We start from the raw sequence: 18,273 nt of genomic DNA, 5'->3' as shown, positions 1-18,273 counted from the left end.
AAAGAAGGACAAATCATATTAGGTGATGATAACAGAACTTCCTATCTGTCCTCAATATCTGAAAGCAGATGAAGTCAGGTTAATATGAAAGTCAAATCTGCAAGACTTCAAGGCCAAAGAGAAAGGAGGAAGAAGTCCACCAAAACGGTATTTTACATCCTTTAGTATGCACACATGTGGAGTATAGAATGTTTTTCAAGTTTCCCTGATTGTGGGGGAAGAGGAAGTTCTTGGACAAGGTATGGCATGGCTTTATGCATTTGTTCATTAGTGTGTTAGTTCTACCACACTGCTACTCAGGAAACATTGCTAGTTCTAGAGACACAACAGTGAAGGAATCAACATAGTTCTTCTCATGGTCTCGTGTTCATCTTCCCGTTAGGACAAGAACTCCATCTCCGCTGCTCTGTGGAATGAAGAGAATCTAGACATAGCAAGAAAGCTCGCTGGACCTCCTCTGAGGAACAGGTGTCTACCGCACAACACGGAAGGGAAAGAGAGAAAAAGAGAAATGAGAGGGTCAGCTGTGTGTTTCCACAGTGGCCTTCCTTGTTGGGAGGAAGAAGGAGAAAGAGACGGACACGTGCGCACTAAGAATCCTCCCCTCGAAGGTATGGCCCAGTGTCGGTCCGGTGACCTGTCAGATCTGTGGTCCTCCACGTTGGGGTCAAGTGAGGAAGAAAATTAATTTGATAGAATAAGTGATAAGGGAGCATTGAGCAGTCTCTCTGGAGGACCATGGTGTAACTTCTCATAACTTTCTTTTTGGAGGAAATATCAGTGTCGAAATGGAATTTTCATGTCTGGATGAGCATAGAGTTGACCATTAAATAATGGTCAACAAATCCGTCTCTCTGAAAGCTCCACCTTTCAAAAGATAATTGAGCCAATCTTGACATTACAAAAACAAGGACCTATTTATGTTTTAAGGGGAATGGCACCTACCTACATTACACAGAGGCATATCAATAGTTCAAAATTCTAAAATATGCATGTAATACAGTAATATGCAGCATTATCGAGGAAAGCAGAATTACAGCAAAGACCATCTTACTGTATTTCAAAACTGTAAGGAAAACTGATACATTCGACTGGTGTTAGTTATTGTTATCATGGGTCAGTATCAAAACACAAAAACTAAAGCCAATAAACTGCTTAGATTTATTAATTTTCAAGGTTTTCTGTATGAGAAAATTGATGATGTTTCATAGTAAAATAGATTTAAATCAACTTGCTATTGATTTGTTTACATAAAAAGTTTCACTTTTTTATTTATTAAAGAGACAATACTGAATTGACAATCTAATTTTTCTATATTCAAACCTAAATAGGAAAAAACTTTTGTCCTCACATATACAATGTATATAGGAAAGTAATATTCCCAACGTATAAACCATCTAACCTTGTAACTATGAACTGGATAAAAAAAGCAGATTGGACCAAACTCCCTTCTTACTCCTAAAATCCTACAAGAACACCTTTGTGATTTCATTTATTTATTTGTCAAATATCTACTAAATATCATTTTCCCCACCTACCATGAAAGAAATGTAAGTTTTTACCCTGGACTTCAGGGACTTACACTTTAATTGAAGGGGTTATCTTGTAGGCCCTCCTAACAGTTGGCTTAGACAGAAAATTTTACCGTTTATTTTCCAGTTTGGATATAATCTCTATCTCATATCCCCTGCATTAGGTTGTTGCTATTCTAAGGGCAGAGATACTGACACCTTCCACGTAACAATTATTCCAATTATCTGGGTACATACACAGTATATATAATAGAAAATAAAATATTTCTCTAGTATAAAACAGTGAGACCAGTTTCTCCAAAACTCCTTTTTTAAAGATTTTATTTATTTGACAGAGAGAGAGATCACAAGCAGGCAGAGAGGCAGGCAGAGAGAGAGAGGAAGTTGGCTCCCTGCTGAGCAGAAAGCCCGATGCGGGACTCGATCCCAGGACTCTGAGATCATGACCTGAGCCAAAGGCAGAGGCTTAACCCACTGAGCCACCCAGGCCCCCCTCCCCAAAACTCCTTTAATAATAAACTATTAAAAGGATTTACTATTTTTTCTGAATATCTTTATAATTCATCACTCAGCAATACTACAGACCATATTTTCTGAAATTAAAAATACTATATGGCAAAAAATTCCCTTATGAATAAACAAATTCTAAAACAATGTTAACATCTTTATAACATTGTTCTGTTTGGCTGAGCTGCTGTGACAGATGGGTCATTGTAAACTGAAATTCCTTCCTTGCACTTAATTTCCTATTTAAAAACAAATCAAACCCGCAATTCTCCACTGGAGTACATTTCTGGTTCGTTGCAAGCTGACCAATTAAAGTCAAAGCCATGTATTTTGCATAATGAAAACGAAATTTAACTCTTTTCCACAATTTGGAGCACTAAAACAATCACTAGCCTTAGAGTTGCAAGACGTGGCACAAGACCCAGCTTTGCCACATACTAATTATTTGACCTTGGGCAACTCATCTAACTTCCAGGCGATTCAGATTCCTCACGTGCAAGCTAAGAAGCTAAGATGCAATTCACCCAGCTTCTACTCATCTCTAACTCTTTTAAGACACTGGCATTCATTGAACTTCTAATACTGTTCTCATTCAACCCAAATGACATCCATTCAACTACAAAACACAACCAACACAAGCCACACCATTATATGCCATTCTTGTGAATTTACCCACTTTTACCTGAATATGTGATGAGGCACACAGAATTTTTATGAATTGGCAGAATTTTTTTTTCAAACCAGTAATTCAGAGAGTCACTCTATCTTTCAAGAAGAAGTTGCTACTGTTCTCTATCATTTGAAGTTCTAATAGGAAATAGATGACATATTCAAATTGGGTAATTTAAGAAAAATTCAGTAAAATTTTGGCTATTTACAAAGATACAGAAAGGCTATAAGAAAAACCACAAGGCATAGTACAATATTTAGGGCCAGTAACATGTCCCATTAGGCACCCGGCCCACACGCATAAAGTAACAAGAGAAGGGAGAGCTGCAAGGGGTGGGCTCCATGGACAGGACCACCTTACAGGAGGGTGATCGTAAGTAGAGGGACACAGCCAACTCAGATTGACCTTGCATCTCAAGGTGCATATAGGGAGTTGAGGTAATTAACGCCCTGCCCTCACAATCTCCACTCCCTCCATCTATGACCAATGATCCCCATTGGCCAAGTCCAGTTAAAAGCTGAAGCCAAGAGAACCCCGTGGATATATTTCATACAGGTTGGCTTCCGAGAACAGAGAGGAGAAGGATCAAGAACTAGAGGTGCAAAGGGAACCACCGACCACAAACCTCTTCCCCCTAGGTAGGCTACATTCTCAAAGAGTTGACTGCCTCCTAACTTGAGAGGAGACTTCTTCAATGATGTCATGAGTACAGACGACTTGTCTACTGAGCTCGTGGAATATGCTGGGTCCCTTCCCAATTCTGACTATGTATTTAATGTCCAAATCATCTTTATTCTAATGTTTAAAACCCATTAGGACTCTCTAATGTAGTCATCTGGGATAATTTTAGATCTCAACAGGTTTTCACAAAGAATGTAAGCAAACGAATTGCTTAAATTGGAAGAAATGTCGATGTTAGTAAAGATTGATTTTCTATACTCCCTCTCTCTAATTAGTTGCTCTGGACATCAATGAGTTACGTGGAAAGGGCCACAGTGATTTCTCTGATTAAGTAGCTCCAGGAAACGAGAAAGGCTGGAGCACGGCGTTGTTAACTCTTGGATGGACTATGCATGTAAGGCCGCGCTGAGCTGCACACGGAACTGAAACGCTCCAGGGGAAAGACTAAGAGGAGATGACGGGAGGAGGAGCTGCCAAAGCAGGCCTCGTCGGAACCTCTGCTCTACAAAGACAAGGAGCATATCCACCAACGCGGAAAGAAAACTATTGCTAATTGGATACTTGCGACCACGTGCTGTGCCTAGTGCTTTTACATCATATCTCATATAATCTGCATAACAGCCCAGTGAGGTATTTTTCCTTAGAGCATTTTACATATGCAGAAAATAACTTGCCTAAGGCACTACAAAACAAAATTTTTAAAAAATACGATAATGGGCAGGTTTTGATGTGACCCCAGATATAATGCCACCTTTTTACCATTTTTAATCGTTGCTATGTCTCAAAAAGTTGTAAGACACAAATAACTTATTCTGCCTATTTATAGCATCAATCTGGAAAAGGAGAATTTCTTCTGAAGTTGACTTCTTCTTTTGACAAATATTTTTAGGGGTTGTCACAGCACTTGGAAGCATGCTGGGAAGATTTAGTCTGTGAAATCTTTTCCCTAAAATAGGCATACTGGTTTTCCACCACACACCCAGTTCAGAATAGTCCTCTGTTTTTACACTTAGAAACCAATCCCTCCTCAAGTAAGCTTAGAAACCAATCCCTCCTCAAGTAAGCTGGGGCAGAGTGTTTCTTTTCGAATCCGTACAATAGCACGCACACATCTAGGACACATAACTGATTAAATAAATACTCGCTCAATGAGTAATCAGCAGAGCACAGTATGTTATAGGCAAGAGACTTCAGAAAGAAAAGTACACATTGATTTATTTACCCAAGAAAGATAGAAATTAAACCAATCTTTTCTCATCACTAGGGCTGGGGCATCTAATTTGCTTTCCATGTGGGCCAGAGAAAAAGTATAGAATAGGAGCTTTCTGTAGCGGAGCTTTCTCCACAGCCACCACATGTCCACTCAAAATCGACCACCTCCACATAATTAATACAGCAGGAACGACGCTAAAGTGTTACAAAGTGGAAAAATAAGAAAGGTAACATCTAATCTTAATTATGTGCCAAGCATAGTGCTTAACTCTTCACATGTATTTTCTCATTTAACCCTTATAACAATTACTGTCTTCGCTTTATAAATGAAGACGTTGAGCTTAGCAAAGTTAAGTAATTTGCCTATGGTTACACGAATAATAAATGACGAGTGACAGAATAAAGATCCAGCTACACTCCAGAAGGTAATCATCAAAAGGCAGCCATTACCAAAAGACAAGAGACAGGTGCTGCCACTATGGGAAACAGTATGGAGGTTCCTCAAAATTTAAACTACACCTACCAAGTGACCCAGCAATTCCAGTTGGGTATTTATCCAAAGAAAACAAAAACACTAACTCAAAACAAATTTTCACTTCCATGATCACTGCAGCATTATTTACAATAGCCAAAGTATGGAAACAGCTTGAGTGTCCACTGACAGACAAATAGACAAAGACAATGTGATGTATATTCAGCCATTAAAAAAGGATGAAATTGTGCTATTTGTCCAACATAAATGGATCTTGGAGCACTGTATTAAGTGAAATAGGTCAGAGACAGAGAAAGAAAAATATCATATCATCCCACTTTTGTGTGGAAACAAAAAAAAAGTAGAAGAAACAGAAGAAGCAGCTCATAGATTCATAGATACAGAGAACAGACGGGTGATGGCCAGAGGCTGGGGTAGGCAAACGGACAAAGACAGTCAAAAAATACAAACTTCCAGGGACGCCTGGGTGGCTCAGTTGGTTAAGCAGCTGCCTTCGGCTCAGGTCATGATCCCAGCGTCCTGGGATCGAGTCCCGCATCGGGCTCCTTGCTCGGCAGGGAGCCTGCTTCTCCCTCTGCCTCTGCCTGCCTCTCTGTCTGCCTGTGCTCGCTCGCGCTCTCTCCCTCTGTCTCTGAAAAATAAATAAAATCTTTAAAAAAAAAAAAATACAAACTTCCAGTTATAAAATAGATAAATCCTGGGACGTACTGTACACAGCATGCTGACCAGAGCGAGTCTGAAAGTTACTAAGAGTAAATCCTACAACTTCTCATCACAAGGAAAAAATATAGTCAGTCACTTTGCATGGTGACAGATGTTAACTACACTTACTGTGGTCATCATTTCACAATATGTGCAAATATCAAATTGCTTTGTTGTACACCTGAAACTAATATAATGTTATGTATTTCATTTTTTTTTTAAAGTCAGTCTTTAATATCACGAAAGATACAGGGAGTGGGAAGCATCAACTTTTGCGCTGGAGCTCTCTCTCCAACGCAAGAGTTACTACCGCTCCCTTCCACTGGTGAGGGCATTACAACTCACACCGCAGGTTGCCCCAGGAAGAGTGGGGGCGCCTGGGAACAGAAGGGCTAGCGCTGAAGACCTAGCTCCGTTGTTCTCTGGGGTTATTGTTTGCTTACCTCTCTGAACCTCAGCTTCTAAGTCTGTCCAGTGGGGATAATAATTCTCTGAGAACCATAAGCGGATTCAGTTGCGGTGCTTTACAATCTAGAAAGCACTCTGCCACAAAATGTGTTGATTATTCTCTTCTACTGAGAACACGCAGCCACCGGCAGGACAGGAGACCCTTAGCCTAAAATCCTGGGCAAACATCCTGACATGCTATGCCTTGGGAACGGTTGAGAAAGAAAAATCGAATTATTCTTTGTAGTTCACGGCTTGGCTCCATGATCTAAGGAACGATATAAGGAATGAAATACTCATCCAGTGATATAAGGAACTTGAAGGAAGAGGTGGGGGCAGTTAGAAATAGCAGGCGGGATTTATGCTAATGTTGTGGGACAAAGAAGGGCTTGAAATGATTTTGGAAAGAGATAACCAAAGGTGCTCCCATTTGTTACCACATTTATCACCAAGGCCAGAAATGGGAAGAAAAACTGTATTAACAAGGAATTCGTTTTTCATTCTCTTTTTTTAAAGATTTTATTTATTTATTTGCCAGAGACAGAGGGAGAGAGAGAGAGCGAGCACAGGCAGACAAAGAGGCAGGCAGAGGCAGAGGGAGAAGCAGGCTCCCTGTCAAGCAAGGAGCCCGATGTGGGACTCGATCCCAGGACCCTGGGATCATGACCTGAGCCGAAGGCAGCTGCTTAACCAACTGAGCCACCCAAGCGTCCCTTCATTCATTTTCTTTTTTTAACGCAAACTTTGTTCCCAATGTGAGGCTTGAACTCATGACATTGAGATCAAGAATCCCATGTTCTACCAACTGACCCAGCCAGGAGGCCCTAATTTTTCATTTAACTAATAATATTTTATGGTACTTAGGCATACCTTGCATTGTTCCAAACTGTATTTGAGGTAAGATACTTTCCAGTTTTTAGTACCACTTTGTGGTTTTTGCATAGAATTTCATAGTAATGATTTTAGTTGGTGGTGGTCTTTTTAAAGATTGCATTTATTTATTTGAGAGAGAGAGCACAAGCGGTGGGGAGGAGGCAGAGCGAGAGGGAAAAAGAGACTGCCCACTGAGCAGAGAGCCCAACATAGGGATGGATCCCAGGACCCTGAAATCAGGACCTGAGCCAAGGGCAGACACTTAACTGACTGAGCCACCCAGGTACCCCTCAATTGGTGGTATTTTTATAGTGCCATCTTCTTAATCCTATGAAGGAGGAAGTTACATATAGAAAAGTTGGTAAATTATTTTTATTAGGTGCAAAGTTGGTTAGACAATTTTAGACCCAAGCTGTTTTCTAAAGATAGTATTTCTTAATTCCCTGTTCCCTAGTTTTTCCATCCATAAATAGAGTAAAATAATCCCCTACTGGTTTTCCATTTCTAATAAAATTATGTGTGTAAGGTGTTTTGGTAAATTCAAAAGAACTCATATTATTGTCCATTATCCCTCAATTCAGCTAGTAACTGAGAGTATATTTCTTCATCTCTCTAGCCCACAGCAATTCCAAATCAAAGAGGCAGCCGTAAAGAAACCCACTTATCTAGGAAGTATTCGCACATAAGGCAAGTCCACACAATGTGCAGAGAGGGGGCTGAATTCACTAGGAACCCCCGGGGGGTTCGCCCAGCTGCTTGGACATCCAAACCTGGCACCGAGCAAATGAACTCCTAAAAATCACAGGAGGCGTCAGGGTCCTCACCCAGCCATCTGACTCACTCACAGCATCTGGGCATGAGAAAATTTTATTTCCCAAATCCCACTTCCCTGCCCCCTTCTTCCCTAGCCACACATACAAACAATCTGGACGGTCCATAAGGTAGAGGATAATTTTAGGGGGTTCCCCAGGGCCTGGCTGGATGCCTTCCAATCATCTCTTTCTGGCCTGTGAAATCAGATGCACTATTTCTTTATACATGAGAAAAAATGAAATCGGTTTCTATTTGCAGAGTGAGATGGAGAAAATGAAACCGCACAGAGCTATGTCACAGGTTCTTAGCAAGGACCTTCCTAAGCTGGAAGAGAGGAAGGAGGCAAAAGAGAAATGCAAAAGAAAAGAGGGTTGGTTTGTGAGCCCCTGAAAAGTGTCCCACACACTCAGTCTCATGTACGTACGTGGCATATTTAAGGCTTTGGAGCCTAGTTGGTAAATAAAGCCAGGGAGATTCTGGATGCATTGTAACCCCTGGTCGTGTGGTTTAATCATCATGGCCATTCCAGAAGCAAGCTGCTGTGTGTCTTCCCGTCTGGGTGTGGCTCTGTATGTGTCTCTGAGCTCTCCCACACCACCCTGCTTTCTCTAACAGACATACAATACACTGTAACACACATGGAATTTGGCTAACATGGAATTTGTTGGACAAAAAAAAAAAAAAAAAAAAAAGCCCTGGGGCATTAGATTTCACAAAAGCTATACACTAATTCAAGAACGGAATAGGAAAGAACACTGATTAAGGAGGAGTATATGGACCAACATTCTGCACCTAAATGTGGTTACAGATGAAACCTTACAACATACCCAAATTTTGCTGGCCACATAAGCCCACCTCCATCCTGAGAACATCAGATTCTCTTCCAAGGATCCCACTTTTTCAGTACTGGTAGGCGTCCTCCGGAGGGATTACATCATGTGAGCTCGGGAACCAGCCCAGGCAGCAAAGAAAGGACTTGCTGGCTCCCGGTTACCAGTAAACCAGAACGGCTCCGCCAGGGGACCACCGTCCTCACTCTGCCTCAGCCGTCAGCGCCCCTCGTGAACTGAAAGGGCTCCCTTCTCTGAGTTCTGCTCTCGGAAACAGTGTGTGATGATTCTGCTGCGGGGCCAAGTTCTGTCTTCTGAACAGGGTGTCTATGCTCAGGAGACAGAGGGAAAGGGCAGGGAGTTCAAGCAACAGCCACTCTATGTTTCTACAATCTACAATCCTAGACTCTCACTCTATGTTTCTACAATCTACAATCCTAGACTCTCGAACCGTCTTCAGAGCCCAGCAACCCCTCCTTGCAATTCCTCCTGCCACTGCTATCTGCTCCCGCCCTCCCCTATGTCGATAGAATTTCACTCATAAACTCATTTACGTTTTATCCTGAGCAAGTGCTTTACTCTTTAAGGAAATCTCTAGATATAAGTAGATTCCAGGACTGCCTGCCCAGGGGTTAAAGCTCTAGCTGTAAATCACGACTACTTCCTATTTCCTTCTGTGCGCTTCAAGTGGAAGCATTTCTGTCCTGGCCATCCACACCGTCCTTGCCCATCGGTTCCCCAGCAGACCCTGCGCGCCTGGGATGCCGAGGACCCGCCTTATGTCTCTGCACACCCCTCACAGCATCAGTCATCGCATCATCACAACTCACATCTGTGTAGGGCGGACAATGTATAAAGGACTTCCACATTTATTACCATTCTGGAGCTTCACATCATCTCTATGAGTAAAGCAAACTGAATATTACTACTTTCACTTTAGAGCTATAAAGATGGACACTCAGAGAGGTAAGGATATTTCCCTCAAGAGCATTCAGCCGGTGCGGAGATGAGCCAGGCTCAGAATCCAAATCCTAAGACTCCTGGTGCAGGTTCTTTGCAATGCATAATGCGGCCGCTTCAGCCCCGTGTGCCTCTCTGCAGGCTCCTCACTTGACTTTCAGCCAAGTTCAAATAATCTCCATGAAAGTAAATCTCCATGCTTTCAGGCCATCCAACAGAGTTTCCAGAGAAACGGGGCATCATTACTCCCTCTTTCCCGCTGGAAATACGATAAGAAAGCCCACTGGGTAAGTGTTCTTGGGAGTAAATTAATTTTAGAATAAGCTAACCTGACTCCCAGCCAGAATTCTCCACCAACACACGCAGCACAGAAGTCTGATGACTAAAATCTTGACTTAAAGCACGGATTTGCCTCACTTGACTTATTTGGAGGACACATGTTTGCAAACCAACTGAAAACTAAAAAATACTCTGTGTTTAATTATATTTCAATCTACGGTTGAACTTCATTTAAATGGAATCTATAACTGGCACATTTGTCAAGTATTCCTTCTGCCAGAGTTGTACGTAAAAAAATATAATATCAACATTTGTACAGCTGCAGCCCAAGTTAGCAGCAGTAAACATCCCACAGATTAGGGGGCAAGTCACAAAAGGACAGTGGCAGTCACACTTCCATAAGACACAATTAAATCTATTCAGAAATAAATTAATTCTCAGATTTTGCTAAAACAGCATATGGCATGTTTTCAAAACTAATGAACACGGATTGTGTACCTATGTTGTCCTCGGCACTGTAGAGAATTCAGAAATGGAAAAGGTGTGTCCTACGACGGTGGAAGGAGAGAGGTGCCGCAGCGCACTGGGATCAAGGGGAAGTACAGGACTATCGTCATCGCCATTGCCCTGGTTGTTTTATGTGTCGATGACCCACAGGCAAACACTACGCTGAGTGTCTTACTGGAGTCGTCTTGTTTAATCTTCATAAAACTCCATGAGATAGTTAGGACTGTCGTTCCACTTTCACGGAAAATGAAAGCGAGATACAAATTAGTATGTTCTCAGAGGTCACACAGCTACGAGGTGGAGGAGCCAGGCCCGGAACACAAAGATCCGGATCTCCGGCCCGCATGCTCTCGGCCACCTCCCGCAACTGGAGAAGCCTTCGCGAGGGGCCGGACCTTCACGGCGGCCCTGAAGACTGCGTAGGGTTTCACCGGGAAGAGCGGAAAGAATGAAGAGAGGCCATCGTGTCACAGGACGAGCAGGCCCCGGAGGAAGAATTTGTGTTTGACCCGAGAGGACCCCTGAGGACAGTCAACGGCAGGAAGCGGTCAGCCCGGCGGAGCAGGACCGCTGAGCGAGAACCTCAGAAATAACCCAGGCCGAGTTTAAAGACTTGAGCCCGTGGAAACAGAAAGTCGTGTGGACGGACGCTTGCCCGGACAGTGACAATGACGAAGCGTTGTAGCGCACGAGCAGCATATTCGGGAACGGGGACAAGAGGAAGGCTTGACAGAGGCAAAGCTGCCACCACTGGTTGTGAAACCCCCACAGACCCTCCTGCTCCCTGGACGTGGTTCGTACTCAACCAATGCCGGTCAGCTCGGGGACAACCCACAGGAGTACAAAGAAAGCTCTCAGTGCAGGAAAGCGCCTGCCCAAGCCCCGGACAGATGTTCACGAAGAGAGAAGGAAAAGGGAAGAAAGCAAAAACGGCACCAAAGTGCTCCCCTAGGTAAGAAGACGTGTGGTGCTTTTGGCTGCCAATGGGCTTGGAAAGGAGAAGGAGGTTCCCGTGGGTCCTGGGAGGCGACAAGTCCTCCATTTGGGTTTGACAGGGTCACACGACACTTGCTATATTACAGGCATTTGGAGAAACGGGCCTAGGATACATTTAAGATTCTCCAAGGGTAGAAAGTGTAGTCCTTACTCATCACGAGATTCAGATAAGTAAAAGTTGTCATTTTAGTTACGGGCTACTTCTGTAGGCAACTCCAAGTAGGAAGAACTTTTTAAGTACAAATGTCACTACTGGACCTATTTTATCAAACACTTGTGACGTAAAGAAATTCATAATGCGCAAGAAGACTACCACAGACTGGAAAGAACTAAGTGGAAGGAAATCAGTCAAGGAGGGAAGCTCTTCTCCTGCCCCTTGAGACATGCAGCCAGCACTGGCCACTTGACCGACAGGAAACACCAGCCTTTACTATCAAAATACAAAAAGGAAAAAAATCATGTAACGGTTTCTCAGCAAGAAGCCATTAGACAGATGTAATCATAAAGAGACCAAATATTCCTATAAGTGAAACGCATGCAGAGTTTAAAAGCAGCTAACACAAAAGGTGAGGAGAGTTGCCTGTGCGTAGACAATGGCTCAGACGTGAGCGAGCGATCCAGCTGGCCCTCGAACAAGCTGAATCGTGAATTTACAAGACAAACTCGGTACCCGTTAGCTTAAAATTCAAATGACCCCCATCGAAAGCCCAGCTGTGCAACAGGAGCTATTACTCTCAAAGCAAACTTCTCCCTTCTGATCGTGCACCGACGTCCAATCACAGAAGCTCAGCCTTATGCACCCAAATTATTTGCTTTCAACACAGCCTGACCACTGGGCTCGTTCTTTAGATGGCCGAGGCCCGTCAGAATGACCAAGAGGATGAAAGCACGAAAGATTCATTTAAACAAAGGGGCTCATTGTAATCGACAAAATCAAGATCTGTACCAGGCAAATTAGAAGGAAAAAAAAAAAAAACCCCTGCTTGAAAGTGTAAGTTCTTCCAAGAGAGAAGGGCTGGGGTCAATTGAAATATAAAGCTGGAAAGACCCACAGATGCAGCCTAAGGAGTCATTCAGCCCATGGAGCACATCTGTTGTCCGTAGATGCAAAGAGAAATAAATAGAAATCAACTACAAGGTCCTGAATAAGAAGCATATCGTAACGCGGGCTCAGGGAACATGGCAAACCTTGTACCCAATTCAGAGGCAGAATATTTACAAAAGGTCATTTGATAAGTTAGTTGTTTGAAACTCTGAAAATATCTTCTCCCCCCAAAATAATATTATTCATGGTGATTGGCTTCCCACGGTAGACCACAAAAATCTCCTGATACAGGGTAATAATGTGTAAGTATAGTCCTGGGATAATGAGGTACTACAAATTGTTCTGTAAAAATAGAATCTCACCATCCTGCAGAGCAGTGCTTTTCAAATTATGAGTCAGAACGCGGGAAATCAATTCAGTGGGTCTTTCCTTGTTTAATTCTTAACAGAATGGAAGAAATGGAACGGAAAGAATAGAATTGCAAAGATCAAAGTACGTCCCTGTCGTAAGTAAATGTATTACTCTTGAAACTCAATCTCAGTGCTACAGGTATAACTGGCCACGTGCGCTCAGGACTGCAGCGAGTGTGCAATCCCTGTCCTACTGTGGGTCACGGTTGAAACCCTTCGCGTGTCTTTTAGCAAGGCTTTCACTGAGTGCCTAACACAAAGCCAGGGTTGAATAGCATTTGTTAAATGAATGAATGAGTGCATGAGCTGGTGAACACGGGAGGGATGAAGAAACGGGACGCCGGCGGTGCCCTGACACGCGCACACCCGACCCTTGCAGGGGAAATCTCGCTCACTCCGGCATCTCCACACGAGTGAGGCAGTGGGGACACACGGTCCCAACAGCTGCTTCTCTTGGCCTGGGACAGCATCTCTGTCACAAGAGGGACCATTGTGTGGGAAAGATGGGGACAGGGTTGCTACAGCGGAGTAGGATTGGACTCTAGAGGCTGGGTTCTGAGGGGAAGGGGGCAGGTGAGAGGGTTGCCAGATTTGGCCCATAAAAAGACAGGATGCTGGGTAAATTGGAACTTCAGAAAAACAACAAGGAGCCTAAGAGCAAGGAAAACCATCAGCCTTCAGAGCTGGAAGATCAATCTGACCCATCGGTTACTCAAGGAGGCAAAATGCTGTGCACGACACTGTGCTAGATGCAGGGCTCTTGAGCCTGAAGAGGTCAGACAACAGGCAAGGCACTCAGCGATGACCATGCACTTTCCAGCATGAACCCATTTTACCCTCCCCGCCCTGCGCGTGGCACTGCTGTCACCTCCACTGAAGACAAAAAACCAAGCACAGAGAAGCCACTCCAGAAAGCGGCCACAGGTCTCCTGTAGAAACACTCCAGTAGTATTCAGTGGGCCTGTGGTGGAGGGCTGGCTGGGTCCGAGGGGCTGGGTCTGGAGGGGGTCTGACCAAGCCTTGCAGGAGGGAAACTCAATAGATGACTTAGGGGAAGAACACTCCGGGCAGAGCCAACAGCTTGGTGGTGAGACGACATGATCAGGAAACGGGCGCAGGCAAGAGCTGCTGGAGTGCTAGCAGTACGGCAAGAGGAAGGAAAGACTGGAGAGGAACTGCAGGGCGTGAGCACAATCAGTGTGACCGTCCACACTGTCAGTGACCGTCCACACTGTCAGTGACCGTCCAAGGTGTCAGTGACCGTCCACAGTGTCAGTGACCGTCCACGCTGTCAGTGACCGTCCACGCTGTCAGTGACCGTCCACGCTGTCAGTGACCGTCCACACTGTCAGTGACGTCCACAGTGTCAGTGACCGTCCACACTGTCAGTGACCGTCCACACTATCAGTGACCGTCCACGCTGTCAGTGACCGTCCACAGTGTCAGTGACCGTCCACACTGTCAGTGACCGTCCAAGGTGTCAGTGACCGTCCACACTGTCAGTGACCGTCCACAATGTCAGTGACCGTCCACACTATCAGTGACCATCCACAGTGTCAGTGACCATCCACACTGTCAGTGACTGTCCACACTGTCAAGGGGAGCAGCGTCTCCTTTTGCATCTGCAAGCCAGGGCAAACCACCAAGGAACTGGGGACATATAAACACTGTGCTGAGTTGGGCTATTAAGGAAAATTGCTTTCGCAATGGTCCCAAAGACAGGGTAGATGAGGCAGCAGTCAGAGGCCAGGACAAGATCAAGTAAGTCAGAGCAGCGCTGTGGAATCAGAGTCCAGGATTTACCTCCCAGACAGTAGGGAGGAACCTTGGACAATTCAGGCAATAACCCTGAGCCCTGGCTGACAGTACAACTTAACCTCATACCTAACACCAAGTACCAAGTAACCACAGCTGAAGAAGGTAGGTGACCCCTGAGAGCCTCACTCTAGCGTACATCACTGGAGTGACCTTAACCGATTACTTGAACTCTGTAAACCCCAATTTTCGTGTCTGTGAAGCACGGATGTTCACACCTGTATTGGGCCTGCTGGGAAGAGAGCTGAGATGGTGTGTGCTCTGCCCTCAGAACGGCGCCCACCAGAAGGTACGATGAGTGGCAGTTATTACCGTGTTATGTATGAACTAAGATAAAGGTGTCGTCACAGTGAGGCAGCAACAGTGGTGGAGACAGAAACCAGAAAGCGGAAACAAGCAGAACCTACAGGAAGGGTGACGTGACGATTCTGGAAGAGACCACATTCATAAGCAGCAGCACGGAACCGAATACCCCTTTTATTAATATTTTATTTATTTATCGGAGAGAGAGGAGCAGGCTCCTTACTGAGCAAGGAGTCCGATGCGGACTCAATCCCAGGACCCTGGGATCACGACCCGAGCCACCCAGGCGCCCCTGAACGCCCCTTTTCCAGAGAGCCAGATGCGCTCTGCCCAGCGGATGTGGCTCCTGAACGTCCCCTCCAGGTTAGATCATGGAGGACGGCAGCGCTAGCAACGCAGGTTTGCAGACTGAGGGAAGGGGCCTGGAAGGAGAAAACGCAGTCGCCTCTGATCATATAATTGTCCTGCCTCTTTCTGCTCTGAAGCCAGACCCATCGCCGACTTCAGGAAGGCACAATGAAAAGCGCTGCTGAGGCTGAGGTGGGGGGCTTGGGGGGCCGGTTCCCAACAGGTCAGAGCTGACAGGAGCAGGAATGCACATCAGGGCCAGACTCCACCGGGCTAAGCACACGGGACACGTGTGCTAGCACCTGCTAGGTCTGAAACCACCGTCCTGTGCTTAAGTGTCCTGCCTCTCTAGACAGCAGAACCCACAGAAAGCCGCTCTTCCCGCAGCAGCTCTGCCTTTGGCGAGGCACAAACATTATTCTAAAAATCTAGCCCAGGGCGCAGGGCACTGCTGTGACGGAGGTAAACTCGCCATCCTTTCATTTTTCTTGCAACTCTAAAACTGCTTCTCAAGGACTTGGTTTGTAAACTTAAATACTAAGAAAACGTAAAGGGAAGATGAGCACACCGGTCATGACCATGTGCTGGGTGTCAAACGCGCGCCGTCCGCCCTTCTCCTCTGAAGGGGACACGCAAGGCACGCACAGGACCGGTTTTCCAACCCGTGACTCTCTCCCTGTGTTCCCCACAACCTGTCACCCGTCTCCCGCGTGGAACAACTGCAAACACAGGAGACGTCCGGTCAGAACTCAGCATCTCCCCTGCGCACACCGCACTGGCCTGAGTCAGAGAAACCACGCGCACGGCCACCCCCAAACCAAAATGAAACCAAAGGCCATTCATTACGAAAAGCTCCATCTCTTGATCTCCCTGAACTAAAGGTTGTCTCCGAAGTTAGAATTAGAGCATTTGGTGGAGATGCAGAGCTGCCTAAATTTTCTCACGCCCTAGCACTTTCGCTTTTGGGAAATGAATATTTAGAAAGGTTTAAGAATATCTTTCTTACACGTTTCTCTCCCTCCCAAATATAGAGAGCGCAACAAAAGCTTCTTCCTTTATGAGTAAGAATGTGTGGCCTGGGAAGAAAGCAATCCCAAACAGACTCCTGACTCAGTTACACACCCGTTCGGACAGATTTTCCCCGATAGGTAGGGAAGAGATGATGTCTTAACTCTTCTAGCAACACTGATTAAAGGGGGTACCTGCTGGGGGTTCAGCAACGCTGAATCAGTCATCTTTAGAGAAGAGAGACAGAGACTTCAGAGGCTCCTGCCCCCACATGGGTAGAAAATGACACAAAGCAAGACACATGGAGTCAAGAGGGAGAGGCTGAAGGAATTCCCTTTCCCAGGAGCTCTTGAAAGACAAAACAGTCACTCGTTTTCTTAATTGTCGTAGTGTGTCTCTGACTATTTCTTAAGCTGCCCTCTGACCAGCAATGGTGGAGAGCCACTTGCTCTAAGAAATCAAGGTCGGGCGTCTGTTGGCTGGAGGACGAAACAGGAATATTCAGCCAAAAGTCAGTACATACAACAACATCGCTTGGTGTGGGTTGGTCATTTAAAAACAAAGATCCAGGGGTTGCCTGGCCGGCTTGGTTGGTGGAGCAAAAAACTCTTGATCTTCTGGGTGTGGGTTCGAACCTCAAGCTAGGTATAGAAATTACTTAAAAACAGAATCTTTTAAAAATACATAAATAAAAATAAAAACCCAAATACAATAAAGAAAAAGAAAGAAAGTTTCAAAGGAGCATCTCACCTCCCTGGAATGACCCCCAAGTGCGACCTAACACTCCCACCACGGAGAAGGAAAGGAAATGCGCAGAGACGCTAAGGGGCCAAGCAACACAGCTGATGTTTGCTGCGGGCCTGGAAAGCTTTATGTCTTCAGGCTTTTCACTTTTTTTTAGATTTCAGGCCATGGAGCACCCAGGCCTGTCGGTCTGGTTTCCGCTCTTCGTCCCTTACTACCGCAACCGTCCTGCTTGACCCCGATCGGTCACAGGGCAGGGACAATGCCGAGCCCTAAACTGGAAGCCGGTGACCAGAGGCCCCGGAAGGCAGGAGCGCCCAGAGGGGCCAAGGGCAGAAGAGACTCCGCAGCAGGCAGGGGAGCGTCGTTGCAGCGTGACCTGCGTTGCGGAGGGGGGACCCCAAGTGCTGCCATCCCCGCCCCTCAGGAAACTGCCGCCGCAGTGGACCGCGTGGCCCCGGAGCAGCGGTGGGAACGGTTGTCCGGCCTGAGCACTGAGTAAGGCTGTAGGAAGGGTCGCCACCACTGACCTTTGGTTAAGGCCTCGGTGTCGGGCAGTCCTTCATGTAGACAGAAACAAAGGATCCACTGTTCCCAGTGTAGACCTGAGGGGAAGGGGGCTGTGGTGCCCCCTGTGAGCCCGTCGCGGCCCAGCGGCCGGCATAGGTTTCCCATAAACGGCCGCTGCCCCCAGCGCCTCAATGGGACAGGCCCGCGCGCCGCGAAGGGCTCCCGCATCCTCCCCCCCCCGCCCCCGTTAGCCCCAACCCAGGCAGTTCAGGTGAGTGGTGTGATGGCGGTCTGTGCGGGACGTGCGGGGTCCGGGGCCGGCGTCGGTCCCCGAAGGCCGCACCGACTGCCCACATCGGCCCGAGGTGCCGGCGATGCTGCTCCTGCGTCCCCGGACACGGACCGCACCCGGACTGCACCCGGACTGCACCCGGACCCGCACCCGGACCGCACCCCGGACCCACGGCGGACACCGCACCTGGACCACATCACGGACCACACCCGGACCCGCACCAGGACCCGCACCCGGAACCGCGGCAGACACCGCACCCGGACCACATCCCAGACCGCACCTGGATCCGCACCCGG

General features: G+C 46.2%; 1 long non-coding RNA gene across 2 annotated transcripts in view; it reads right to left on the bottom strand.

Annotated features, from left to right (window-relative positions):
• Window positions 1-17,864, bottom strand: part of LOC309862543 — a 42,743-nt gene extending 24,879 nt beyond the window's left edge. For both annotated transcript variants that reach the window (XR_014310568.1, XR_014310569.1), the window contains exons 1-2: window positions 17,706-17,864; window positions 16,626-16,910 (exon numbers count right to left, since the gene is read on the bottom strand). This is a non-coding gene — a long non-coding RNA (uncharacterized lncRNA). The remainder of the gene's footprint in view (window positions 1-16,625; window positions 16,911-17,705) is intronic.
• Between the last annotated feature and the right edge of the window lie 409 nt (window positions 17,865-18,273).

Source organism: Mustela nivalis (assembly GCF_964662115.1).
Source record: "Mustela nivalis genome assembly, chromosome: 4".
In the NCBI taxonomy this organism is placed as follows: Eukaryota; Metazoa; Chordata; class Mammalia; order Carnivora; family Mustelidae; genus Mustela; species Mustela nivalis.
The sequence above is the reverse complement of the archived record's forward strand: the minus strand, read 5'-3'. Positions and strand labels throughout refer to the sequence as shown.